The sequence below is a fragment of the Peromyscus maniculatus genome, chromosome 12 (assembly GCF_049852395.1).
Source record: "Peromyscus maniculatus bairdii isolate BWxNUB_F1_BW_parent chromosome 12, HU_Pman_BW_mat_3.1, whole genome shotgun sequence".
Classification (NCBI taxonomy): domain Eukaryota; kingdom Metazoa; phylum Chordata; class Mammalia; order Rodentia; family Cricetidae; genus Peromyscus; species Peromyscus maniculatus.
Window position 1 is genome coordinate 79490825 of NC_134863.1, and position 13565 is coordinate 79504389.

At 45.6% G+C, this 13565-nt stretch overlaps 2 long non-coding RNA genes across 2 annotated transcripts; one reads left to right on the forward strand and one right to left on the reverse strand.

The window, feature by feature from the left end:
- Window positions 1–1161: 1161 nt before the first annotated feature.
- Window positions 1162–2302, reverse strand: LOC121821775 (uncharacterized). The gene is made up of 3 exons (XR_013043853.1): window positions 2092–2302; window positions 1685–1829; window positions 1162–1457 (listed from the first exon to the last, which is right to left on the reverse strand). It is a non-coding gene; the product is annotated as an uncharacterized LOC121821775 (long non-coding RNA).
- Window positions 2303–2379: 77 nt separating this feature from the next.
- Window positions 2380–4157, forward strand: LOC143268158 (uncharacterized). The gene is made up of 2 exons (XR_013043854.1): window positions 2380–2560; window positions 3144–4157. It is a non-coding gene; the product is annotated as an uncharacterized LOC143268158 (long non-coding RNA).
- The last annotated feature ends 9408 nt before the right edge of the window (window positions 4158–13565 follow it).

Here is a 13565-nt window from a genome sequence, read left to right on the forward strand (position 1 = left end):
GAAAGCCATTGTCTTATCCCTTCCAGCCTCACTGACCTCAAGGGTAGAGTGGAGACGGCGTGAATCAGATTCTCGGCCCATCCCAGGACTTTGTGAAGATGTCACGAAGGGATGATGGTGGTTTTGCAGATGGCTACTCTCTACTGCTATCAGTTGTCTCATGCTGGCCTGGAGGAGTTTCCACGTCTAAACAGAAGACGTTTGACAAGCAATTTCTGAAATTTCATGCTCTCAGTCGCACAACAGACTTTTCTATTTTAAGCATTCAGCTTTCTCTTTGGCTGCCGAGCACCAACTTTGACCAAGTTTCTGTTCCTCAAATCAGTTTCTTTATCTGAACCAGGTAGGAGTATCACATAAACTTGCTATTGTCTAGCTTTGTGTAAACAGTCCTTAATGTGGGCAGGTAGAAAGAGACCTTGGCCGGGCGGTGGTGGCACACGCCTTTAATCCCAGCACTGGGGAGGCAGAGGCAGGCGGATCTCTGAGTTCGAGGCCAGCCTGGGCTACAGAGTGAGATCCAGGACAGGCACCAAAACTACACAGAGAAACCCTGTCTCGAAAAACCAAAACAAAAAAAAAAAAAAAAAGAAAGAAAGGAAAAGAAAAGACAAGGAGGAGACCTTGGCTGGCTGTCATGGGTCTGGGACGGGCCCAGCCCCGGTGTTCAGCAGCCAGGGGATGTTGGATGAACCACTCAGCCACCCTTTCTTCTCAGATCTCCACATCTGCAAATTGATCGAGGGGGCTCTTTCTTGGGCATTCCCTTGGTGGATGATGTAGGAAGGGAGGAAGGCGGGAGGCTGGGGTGTGGACCGCCGGCGGAGGATATAATTAACATGCGTGCAGTCTGTTGCACTGTCTGGCTGGGGACGGGAGTCATCTCTTCGTCCAGGGTCTCCATGCTGTGTGTATTGTCCACTCATTAGTGAGGAGCTACCTCAGTTGTCCAGTCCACCATCTAGGTTGCTTCTAGTCAAGTAATTCTCACTTTACTTGATAATGCCCCCCCCCAAGTGCAGGAATAGCGGTAATGGCAAATTTATTATTTATAATAGTATGCCATTATGGTTGTTCTCTTTTATTATGAGTTATTGGTACGTCATTTTTTCTATATCTAGATGTTTGACAAGCAACTTCTGAAATTTCATGAGACTGAAATTTCTGTGACTTAAATTTTATTGAGGTACACATGCACAGGAAAAAAATGTGGTATCCAAAGTGGTTGGTACTAATTATGGTTTCAAGCATTTGCGGGAGATCTTGGAATCTCTCTCCTCTTGATAGAGACCTGCCAGCCAGATTCCCACCATTATGGTAAAGTGCATGAGATAATTAAGTTACTAAGAGTTTCAGGGGAGTTTTCAGTTCATGATTGGTTAGCTCTGTTGCTCTGGGCCTGCGGCAAAGCATCATATAGTGCAAGTATCGACTGGATCAAATCACTTATTTCACTGCTGAAAAGGAAAAGAGGAAAAAGACTTGGGGCTACATTTCCCCAATCCCCTGAGAGGGCATGTTCCCAAGGACATAAGGACTTCCCATGAGACCCCTCATCCTACAGAACCAAACACCTCTCAGTGGTGGGTGCCATCTTTGGGACCAGGCCTTTAGCATACAGGCCTTTCTGTGACAGACATGATCCAGGCTGCATCAAGGGGGCTACTGTAATAGCAGTGCTCACCCCCAAGGACCGTGGGAGGAGGCGTTCAGTGAATGGTTGTGGTCGGCTTATCTGTGAGAGCAGACTCAGCTAGTTTTCTGGGCAGTTTCCTTCCCCTCGGCCGAGGCCCGAATGTAGCGGCACCCTGAACTTGGATTTCCAGTCTCTAGGAGGAGTGGGACGAGAGAGGGGGGTGTGGAGAGAGCAGAATCTCTCCAGGCAGGGAAGGAAGGACTGGCCTGCGATGTCTCACCACACTGGACAACCACGTGAACGAATTTTCACATGTGTGTGTGGGGGTGGTGGTGATGGTGGGGGTTGGGGGAGGGCAAAGGGAAAAGTCGCTCTTGCCCCAGGTCAAGCTGAACTGAAGGAATTTCCCTTTGAGCTGAGGTGACTGATAGCCATAGCCACCAAGGCTCACTTACGTGGCTGTATCATTTATCTTGGTCTGATAATCCATGTTGGTTTTCCTTTCCTGAGGGCAAACACTAGCTTGATCATCACCTGCACTGCCTAGAAGGGAGGAAGCTTCAGCCTCCATGGCTTTTCTTTGGAGGTTTCCTGCTTCCTAAAGACCTCCAGCAGCGGGGGGAGGCATATACTGTGACCTCGGAGGTCACGGGTGTCCTTATCTGTGACTTTAAGACTTGCAATTGTTACATGGGATTCTATCCCACTGATGCAATGCATTCCATCTGTTTATTCACTTAGTGATGCTCCTGGGCTTTGAGGTGGATGGGCATAGCGACTGTCTTCTCACTGGCCCAGCTCTCCTCATGCATACAGATGACAGGGTGCTGTGGAGTGAATGGGTGTTCCTCCTTCTAAGCTCAAGTGTTGAAACTGACATCCCTGCCCCCGTGTGATGGCATTAGGAAGCAGGGCTTTGGGGAGGTGAGTAGGTCATGGAAGAGGAGCCCTCACGAACGAGACGCATGTCCCTAGAAAAGAGCCCCAGGGAGCACTCTCTGAGTCCTCTTTCCATCATGTGTAGACAGAAGTCAAGTGTCCACAACTTGGAAGAAGGCTGTCCTTCGAAACGGAATGCGCCTTCACCCTAAACTTGGACTTCTAGTCTCTAGAGTTGTAAGAGAGAAATTTCTGGTGTGTGTGTGTGTGTGTGTGTGTGTGTATGTGCACAAGGGGTACATATGTTCATATGTGCTTGTGTGAGACTAGAAGTCAACCCTGGGTGTTTTTCCTCAGATGCCATCCACCTTGTACTTTTTTTTTTCTTGAGACAAGGTGGCCTAGAATCCACCAAGTAGGCAGGCCAATGAGCCTCAGCATCCACCTGTTTCCACCATACCCAGCTCCTTTGAAACATGGGTTCTGGAAATGGGACTCAGATTTTCATGCTTTTAAGTCAAGGACTTTACCAACTGAATTATTTCCCCAAGTCCCAATTTCTACTCTTTTTTTTTTCTCCAATTTCTACTCTTTAAGCCACCAAGTCTGTGGTATTTTGTGTTTGCAGTTGGAGCTTACTAAGACAGAAGAAGGTCCTGCAATCACATTCTTGGTTCTTATTTATGGTCTGCAGTTGTCACAAATTAAAGACTCACATCTGCTGAGTCAGCCCATGCCACGCCATCAGCATCTACTGAGACAGGCTATGCCACGTTATCAGCATCTGCTAAGACAGCCCATGCCACGCCATCAGCATCTGCTGAGACATCCCATGCCACGACATCAGCATCTACTGAGACATCCCATGCCACGACATCAGTATCTGCTGAGACAGTCCATGCCACACCATCAGCATCTGCTAAGACAGGCCATGCCACACCATCAATATCTGCTAAGACAGGCCATGCCTCACCATCAGCATCTGCTGAGACAGTCCATGCCACACCATCAGCATCTGCTAAGACAGGCCATGCCACACCATCAATATCTGCTAAGACAGGCCATGCCTCACCATCAGCATCTGCTGGGACATCCCATGCCACACCATCAACATCTGCTAAGACAGTCCATGCCACGCCATCAGCATCTACTGAGACAGCCCATGCCAAGCCATCAGCATCTGCTGGGACAGGACACGTCTCACCATCGGCATCATTTGCATTTGGCCCCCAGTGATTTGTGAGGGTTTCTCCTTTCTTAATGAGTGGGGGCATGGCAATGATTCATGGTATCACCTGCTACTGAGGGTCCATATTCCTGTCAAAGCAGTTGGACCAGCCACAAGGCAGCCAGCGAGAGAAGTGCCTGTCTCCCCAGTCCTTGGTCAAACAGGATAACATGACTGATGAAGATGAGGCCATGCCCTGTGTGCAGGTGATGTCTGCACAGGGAATTGCTGCCCCTCAAGAAACCTGCCTCTGCTTCCTGTCCTTCCTGCCTTCCTCCTCAACCTCCCCTCACCCCCCACAACTTTGTTTTGCTATGTAGGAGGTAAAGGAAGCCCGTGGTGTGGGGAAAGTCCTGTTTATACAAAACTAACCTTTTTCAGTTTAATAAGACTCAAGCTGTCACCAGGAAGTACCATATGGACTCATGTTCAGTTCTACTTCCAACCGGTTCATGCGTCACCTGTTGTTACTTGTAAACAGAACTCCACATATGCCCGGTTTTAGAGGTTCCACCAGCCTATTACTGTCGGTTACCTGTCATGTCACATAGTATTCCTGTAGAGTGGGTCAGGATGCCTGAGTAACCCACAAGTGAGGCTAGGCTTGAAGATGCACGACACCTTTTCTGTAACCAGATCCTTTCCATGGACCAGGGACATTAGAGCATTAGCATTCCTAAACGTGTTCCGCTAGGTGCAGTACCATTGGTGGGCAACTCATATCCAGGAACGAGACCGTCAGCATTCTCCCTCAAAAGGAGTGCATCTTGCTAGATCCAAGAGCCTCTCTACGGAGTGTCCTCTAGAGGACCCTCTACAGTGTTCTCTGCTCTCCTGCTCATTTACCTGGGCAAGGCACTTCCCTTCCATAGACCCTGCCACTGCCGAATGGCTGTTCCTTAAACAGCTGTTGACTGTGTTTAGATGTGTCCAGGAATAAAGATGCAAAGAGATCATAGGCAGGCAGCTGGCAGAGAGAGGGAGAGTTAGGTCTCTTCCATCATTCCAGACTCGAGTAGTGAACGCCGAGGAAGTCTGCTGTGGTACGCAGGCTCCACTGGAGGCAACTCTTGGCAGCATTTCTTTGGTTTGGGTGCCAAATATTGAACCCTCGGCCCCACACGGGCTGAACACGGGCTCTGCTACTGAGCTCCGCCAGTGGCCTGAGCCGACGCATCAATTAGGAACCCACCCAGATGTCCACGGACCAAAGAGTAGATGAAACTGAGATCACAAAGCAGAACTAAGAGCCGATGAATGGATAGAGCTAACACCACCCCGTGGGAGGTTCTCTAGGACCGGAAAGTTGAACGACAACAGAAAGTCTCAGAAAAACAAGTTTATAACACTATTTATGTGATCTTTAGACATGGCCGAGCCAGGATTACATATAAGGAAGCATGCAGATATACTAAACAACCAAAATAAGGAGTGACCAAGTCAGATAGGGTAGTACCCTTTGAGGAAAGAGGGATGGAGGGCAACCAGGGTGGGATCTACGAGGAATTCTGCTACATTGGTGATACACTACACGGGTGGTGTTCAGTTTCTTAGCTGGTTGGTACAGGATTTTCCTCCTCCTAAAATAATCCCCCTCCTCTTTCTTTGCTGTCCTTGGGATAGAACTTAGCAGATTGTAAGCAAGTGCTCTGTCCTAAGTTACACCCCAAACACGGCTTCACTATTATTATTCTTTAACTCTTACATGGAACTACTTTGGTATTCATATATATGAACTTATAATAGGGATATGTATGCATACATATTATTTATTTTGAATGCTATATTTAGCAATAGGAAAATGTACAAACAAGCCGCCTCTATGAGCCCTCGCCTTTCCCGAGAGCACCTACACCTCTCTAAGTTAGACGCCCTTCACGTTCTGCAGCCACCCCTGCAGTCCCCTTAGCTTTTATTCACTCCCCCCCACACCCCTGCTACATTGTACCAGGAAGCGTACAAAGTGCTTTTCACTGTATTACCACTTTAGTCCCAATAACACGACATGGCAGGAGCTACCATTATCTGTGTGTTGCGTGTGAGGGAACAGGTGCCCTGCTAAAGCAACTACTTTAGGCTGACATGGTTGGGAGACGGTAGACGTAGACCTTAAGCCTATGGGCTGATGGGAGTGTAGGAATGCTGGGTGACTTCCTCCCTCTGGTCCTCTCTTCTCCCAAGTGGTGCCTTTCCTCTTGCTTCATCACGAGCATCCATACTTTCTCTGTGCCTTCACATGCACAGTTCTCTTTGACTGCGGTAGTCCTTCCCCAGAGAGACTGCACAGCATCAGGACCATGTGAATATATTTGAGAAAGGGGTCAACTGAACGGAGCAGGAACTGAATGCTGAAACTCACTCCCGGAGAACTAGAGCTCTCTTCTAAGGAGTCCCAGAGCCCTTCCAGTTTGAACTAAGCATCAGGTTGTGCTTGATGCTGTCCTGATTCATCGTCAGGATTTCTCTGGGGAACTATTTTGAAAGGAATGATTTCTTTTGTGAGCTAGTAGTTTATTCTTTGACAAAACGGGCAAGGGTTGTGTCTCAGTTAGGGTTTCTATTGCTGTGAAGAGGCACCATGACCATGGCAACTCTTATAAAGGAAAGCATTGAATTGGGGGTGGCCTACAGTTCAGAAGTTTCGTCCATTATCATTATGGCAGGATATGGCTGAATACAGGCAGACATGGTGCTGGAGAAGGGGCTAAGAGTGTTACATTTTGACCTATAGGCAACAGGAAGTGAGCTAATAAACTAAGCACAGCTTTGAGCATAGCCTAGATCGCAAAGCCCGCCCCCACAGTGACACACTCCTCCCAACAAGGCCACAATTACTTCAACACGGCCATACCTCCTAAGAGTGCCACCCCCTTTAGGGGGGCCATTTTCTTTTAAACCACCACATTCTACTCCCTGGCCCAAAGGCTTGTAGCCATATCATAATACAAAAATGCATTCAGCCCAACTTCAAAAGTCCCCATAGTCTATAACAGTCTCAAACTTATTTAGAAGTCTAAAGTACAAAGTCTCTTTGAGACTCAAGCCAACTCCTAACTATAATCTCCTGTAAAGTTAAAATAAAAAAGCAGACCACATACTTCCAACATATAATGGCCCAAGATATACATTACTATTCCAAAACATAGGAAAGGGAGCATGGTGAGGAAATACTGGACAAAAGTCTAAAAACCAGCTGGGCAAACCCTAAACTTTGCATCTCTGTGTCTGATGTCAAAATGCTCTTCAGATCTCCAATTTCTTTCAGCTTTGTTGAATGCAACACACTTCTCTCTTTTGAGGATGGTTCTACTCCCTGTTAGCAGCTTTCCTCAGCAGGTATCCCATGGTTCTGGCATCTCTAACATTTTGGGGTCTCCAAGGCAATCCAGGCTTCACCTTCACAGTTTCACACAATGGCCTCTCTGGGCCTCCATTCAGGGACACCCCTGACACATGCCTGGCTTCAGTGGCTTTCCTCAGTTGCTTCTTAACTCTAAAGCCAGAGAACCCCATGGCCAAGTTGCCAAGTTCTGCTGCTTGCTGGGGCTGGAACATGGCCCCTTGCTCTATTACATCTTCATCAGCTTTCTGTTTTCTATGGTTTCCTTCACTACCAAGCTTGGCTGTCCTGGAACTTGCTCTGTAGACCAGGCTGGCCTCAAACTCAGAGATCCATCTATTTCTGCCTCTGGAGTACTGGGATTAAAGGCATGTACCACCACACCCAGCTCTAAGCTTTTCTTTAATTCCTTTCACAAGTTGGAAATTTAGCTGGGTGGGATCTTGCCATGAGGTCACCTCTCCTTTACTCCATTTCTTAATCTCTTTATCTCCTTGAACACAGGACTTAGCTCTATTGCACTTCCCTGTGCTTCTTTCCTTCTCAAGTTGTATGCTTTGTATTTTTCCTTGCTCAGCTTGCTCCTTTTCATTGTAAGTCTTTATAAGTATGCACACTTGAAACCACATGACAGAGTCTGTGTTAGGCTGTTCTGGGATTTCCTCTGCCAAGGGGATTAATCCAAATCTCTGCACTTTAGCCTCAGGCAGACTCTTCAGACAAGGGCAAAAAGCAGCCACGTTCTTTACTAAAATAGTACAAGAACAATCTCTAGGCCACATATTAATATTCTTCTCTGAAACCTCTTGAGCAAGGCCTACACAGCTCATCAACTCACACTCAGCACCACTGCCTCCCATGTTCCTATTAGTATGCTCCATTAAGCAGCACTTAAAGCATTCAACTGCTTTTCTTTTTTCTTTTTCTTTTTCTTTTTCTTTTTTTTTCAAGACAGGGTTTCTCTGTGTAGTTTTGGTGTCTGTCCTGGGTCTCACTCTGTAGACCAGGCTGGCCTCGAACTCACAGAGATCCACCTGGCTCTGACTCCCGAGTGCTGGGATTAAAGCCATGCGCCACCGCCACCCAGCTCAACTGCTTTTCTAATCCATAGTCCTAAGGTTCCATATTCCTTCAAACAAAAGCATGGTCAGGCCTATCATAGCAACACCCTGGTTCTTGGTACTGATTTCTGCCTTAGTTGAGTTTCTATTGCTGTGAAGAGACACCATGACCACAGCAATTCCTATAAAGGAAAACATTTAATTGGGGTGACTTACAGTCCATTATCATCATGTTAGGACATGGCGGTATGTAGACAGACATGGTTTTGGAGAAGGAGCTGAGAATCCTACATCCTGATCCATAGGCAACAGGAAGTGAACTGAATTAGGTGTAGCTTGAGCATAGGAGACTCAAAGCCCAGTGACACACTTTCTCCAACAAGGCCACACCTCCTAATAGTGCCACTCCCTTTGGGGGCCATTTTCTTTCAAACTACCACAGGTTGACTCTTAGGAGTCACCAGTGTGACTACAATTCCTGGTTCTTGGTTAAGTTCTCAGAACATGGGATCCACCCATGGTGGTGCACACCTAATCCCAGTACTCTGGAAAGAGAGGCAAGTAGATCTCTATGAGTTCAAGGCCTGCCTGGTCTGCATAGTGAATTCCAGGCCATGCATGCCTGCGGGCGCACGAACACACACACACACACACACACACACACACACACACACACACACAAACTCCATCCAAAATAGAGAGCAGAGAGAGGGGATGGAGTATACATAGAAAAGCCTGGGAAGCATAAGAGATATGGTTCTTGCTGGAAAAAAAAAACTACCTTTTTTTGAAGATTCTTTGTGATAGTTTATGAAGCAGTTTTCCATCCTCCCAGTCAACATCCCTCTTTCTTTCATCCCTTCCTCTCAGTATTTTCCTGTTGTTTTCTTTGCCATGGCAACATTACCTGGGAACCTGGTGTCTGTTTGTGAGAGGTCCTTTGATGTCTGTTCTTCATCCTACTCCTTCTCTCTTTGGGTGTACCACACGTGTCTTTTAGAGCATCCTTGGAGCTGAGATTCAATCACACGGCTCATCATCCTGTTAATGAGTCTTTTGGGGCCCCCACTGCCAGCCCATCCTCGGAGTCTGTGACTCTGTGTCTCTAGCACACCCTTTGCCATCTCTCCCTCTCCCTCTCCCTCTCCCTCTCCCTCTCCCTCTCCCTCTCCCTCTCCCTCTCTCCCCCCCCATCGACAGGGATCTACCGATGCAGCTCATCCCTTCAGCCCAGTTGAAACACCACTGTATCCATTTTCTAAAAAAATCACACATGTAGGTATGATGAGGTTTCTTAGAGGTGTTTGAAATCTTAGACCGTTAGTGTCATGTGGAATTCCTATGAAGACTTTATAAAGGGTTGGCAGCTTTTCCATCTTCTTTAAGCCATAAATTGACACCTTAATTCAAGAATAAAATATTCCAGATTTTGGGTAATTCACAGTAAAAAGAGTAAGCCTTGAATGTCAAAATACTTTATTTCTTTCACGCAATGCTGCTTTCTTGAGAAATAGAGGATTTGATCTTTTACTATAGAGGTGTTATCAATTATAGCCAATTGAAATTGCTTCAAAATTGCTCATCATGTAGCTTCCCCTCTCCCCAAGAATTCACAAAAATCTAAGAGAGCTGTAATTTAGTATTTTTGTATTGTTTAACTGAAGAATCTACGTTAATGGACAAAACCACTCTGAACAGCAGAGGGCACTTATGTACACAATACAGAATGTTGCCTGTTTTTGAATAGCAACTGAGCAGGTGTGCAGCCTCCACGCCATTATCCGTGAACCTTGTCAGAGATGAATTTGATGGAGGTAATTACTGTTCTCAACGACTCTATCATCCATGCCTTTTAATGTTTAAAACCCAGCTTCTTAAACTGTGGCTTAGGAAGCCATATGGGACCAGGTAACTCAGTGTGAGGGTCATTAAAAAAAATCTGGCAATTAATTCAAAATTAAACACATAATGAATTTGAAGTGTTTCTGGGGGTGCTCGCTCATATTGCATCATGTGACTTCACTGCAGCCTTGGCAGTGAACAATCTACATTCACACTGTTCTGTTACATTATACACTGCCCATGAGCATGGCCGGAAGTGCCTCAGCTTGGACCTGAGACTATTGTATGGCATAAACTTCAGTGTCTTTGCTGTCCATTAAATGTTTTCTATTATTATAGAAAAATAATGCTTTAATTATGGAAACAAAGATTTTTGATATTTGCCTACTATAATTCTCTAGCATGTATCAAATGAGTATATCTTTGGACTGAATTGTGTTAGGATATTTGGTTTTAAAGATTGCTGTTGGAGTTCCTGATTTGGGTTTCATAAAAAGTTGCTAAATGAGGGACTGGAGAGATGGCTCAGCATAGAGTGCTCACTGCTCTTACAGAGGACTAGGGTTTCGTTCCTAGCTCACTACTCCTTGTAATTCTAGCCTCCATGGGTACCTGAACTTCTTGTATACTATTAGAGGGACCAGCCTTAATATTATACATCCCAGGGACTCAGGAGAGAGAACCACTAACGGTGAGGACTATTTTTGGGAAATAGAATCTCAGCACACCAAGCTCTATAGTCCACTTGCTTTAATTCCTCTGGCATAACATCCTTTATACACAGCTTCGGTTCTGTTCTCATGTCTAGCTCCTTTCTTGCCTGATTTCTCTCTATATTTATCTACTGCTCCCTCTAAATTCTATCTTAATTCTCTCTCCTTAATTCTGCCTCATCTAGGTCCTTTTCATCTTGCTCTTACCCAGGGAGGACTTCCCCATCTGACTCTTCCTCATCTTCCATCTCATCCACACGTACTCTCTGGTCAAAATCCTCCTTATCCCTCCCCATTCCCTGTCTCTCAGTTCTCCACATTCCTCCTAAGTCTCCCAGGAATCCAGTTATAAACCCAAGCAATAGCAATCAATTCCTTGAAAGAGAAAGTTCACCAGGCTTGAATTCTACAGGGTCATAAAGGCAGGTAGGAATTTTCCTCAGGCAGTGACCACCAGGATTCCAGGGTCAAACGGAGGGGTGATAAGAATCACATAGAGGGGCAGTAATTGTTAATTACCATTTGCAACCCAAAAGGGAAGTGACTAATGGGGAAATGAATTAACTAAAGGCTAAATTTGGGTAATATCTAAGAAGAGGGATCTTATGTGCTCCACTATAGTCTTAAATGTGATAGAAATTGGTAGAAAATGTTAATCTGTAAGTTGCTAGATCAATGGGAGAAAATAAAACTGCCTTCTTTTTTCCTGTGTCCTTTTTTCCTATCTGTCCAAGCTATCTGCCATTTTTCTGCAGGGTGGGGGAAAGTGTGCTGGGTCGCTAGGCAACCTGTGCACAGGTAGATGCCTCTGGTGATAGTTAAAGGGAGATCTGGAACTAGAGGTAAGATTTGGGAAAGGAGGAAGCTAAGCGTAATTGGCACATCCGCCAGGCCTTCTCAAACAGGTAATCTGGACACTTAAGTCTGTTCTTAGTACAGAGGCATCTCTGATAAGGTACTTTCCTCCGTCTGGGGACGGTCCTGTCCGGATACTGCCAATGACAATAATTACAGGGAGGCTTGAACTGGGGTTCTGGCTGTGCATAGCTGTCAGCACACAAGGTTATCTAAATATTCCTTTAGTAGAGGGGATAAGGTGCCCCTGATGGAAATGATGGAAAAGCTACAATAGCACACAAGAAACTCATAGCAGGAAATGGCTGGTAATCAAAAGTCAAATATCACCATAGCTCCTTGGGCCTCAGCTTGACCTCTGGAAGGCCCTTGGCTTCTTCCAGGTATTAGCTTTGTCATAATCAGCTGAAATCCTACTTTGTATATTTTTGCGGCTTGCAGCATGAACTCATGTGCACAACCACTCTCCAATATACATGTAATTAAAAATAATATAATCTAAAAATTGCTAAATTAATTTTGGCTCAGGATTAGGACAGAATTTTCAGCAGTTTCTGAAATGGCTCTAAACATACTTCTGCTGGTTTTTTTTTCTTACTGTGTATTTATGCAATTTAGCATTCTCAGCATTGACCATTATAAAATCAAAATATCTGTTTAGCCGGGCGTTGGTGGCGCACGCCTTTAATCCCAGCACTCGGGAGGCAGAGGCAGGCGGATCTCTGTGAGTTCGAGGCCAGCCTGGGCTACCAAGTGAGCTCCAGGAAAGGCGCAAAGCTACACAGAGAAACCCTGTTTCGAAAAACCAAAAAAAAAAAAAAAAAAAATATCTGTTTACTTCAAAGAACACTGATGAAGCTGTATCAAATATTTAATCAAGACTTAATTTTTATGCAAAAATAATCATATCCATCTCACTAGTCTGCCAATTTACTTTTGTTTATAATAAATGATAAAAGTATATGAATATCAAGAATTAGTCTAGTGGACACAGGAGGATCCCTGGGGCTTGCTAGCTAGCCAGTCTCCCTGAATCAATGAGCTCTAGATTCAGTGAGAGACCCTGCCTCAAAAGACACAGTGGAGAAGCAAATGAGGAAAACACTCAGTGTTGACCTCTGAGCCCCACTTGCACCCATACAGAAATGTGCATGCACACTCACACAGGTGCACACACACATACATAAACATGTGCATGTGTATTCACAAGTATTTCTTGGGCAAAATGGGGTTGCAAGTGGAAAATGTTTAAGAAGGTTTGGTTTGAAGCAGTGGAATAGAGAGACAGGCTGTGGACTTGAAGGTGTTGCAGCACCTCTAAAAGGAGATGCAAATAGAGAACATTATCAGTCGAGCTGCAGAAGGGACACTCTCACAAGTCTGCCTGGGGCTCGGTGCACTCACAGGTGCGCATGGCCGCGAGAGGCTGGCTCCCACGGAGAGCTTGGCTGTGTTTCTCTAGGCTTGGCCTTTCTCTAGAATTTCACAACTGTATCTCTAAAGTTCTGCCTGCAATCCCCCCCTCATGCCTAATAGGCTTCTCAAAATTAATGGGGCTGAAACAGAACTCATGACCAAATTCCTATCCCAATCCCCAAAGGAAAAGTAACCAGTTACTTCCTCACGAGTCTTCCTCATATCCACCCATGGCATGAGGATGCACTCAGCTACCCAGGCCAAACACGAGATGCCAGATTCTTACTTTCCCCGGACTCTTCTAATTCAGAGTAAGCCCAGTGTCCTTCCAAGGCATGTCCAGCTCTGCCCTTTTCTTGCTCAGTCTTTTTTTTTTTTTTTTTTTAATTTATTGCCAAATGCAGTTTATTGAAGGAGGGAGGAGGTCTTAAATACAGGCTTACAGCACAATGGGAGAACCCCGGAGGAGAAGTTCGCTACCGATGTTTTACAATCTTGCATCTAAGCTGTTAACACCCATTATGAAGGATACACAGACAAGGAACTTCCCTTAAGCATTCAGGAGGGTGCTTGCTCAGTCTTTTATGCTCCTAGC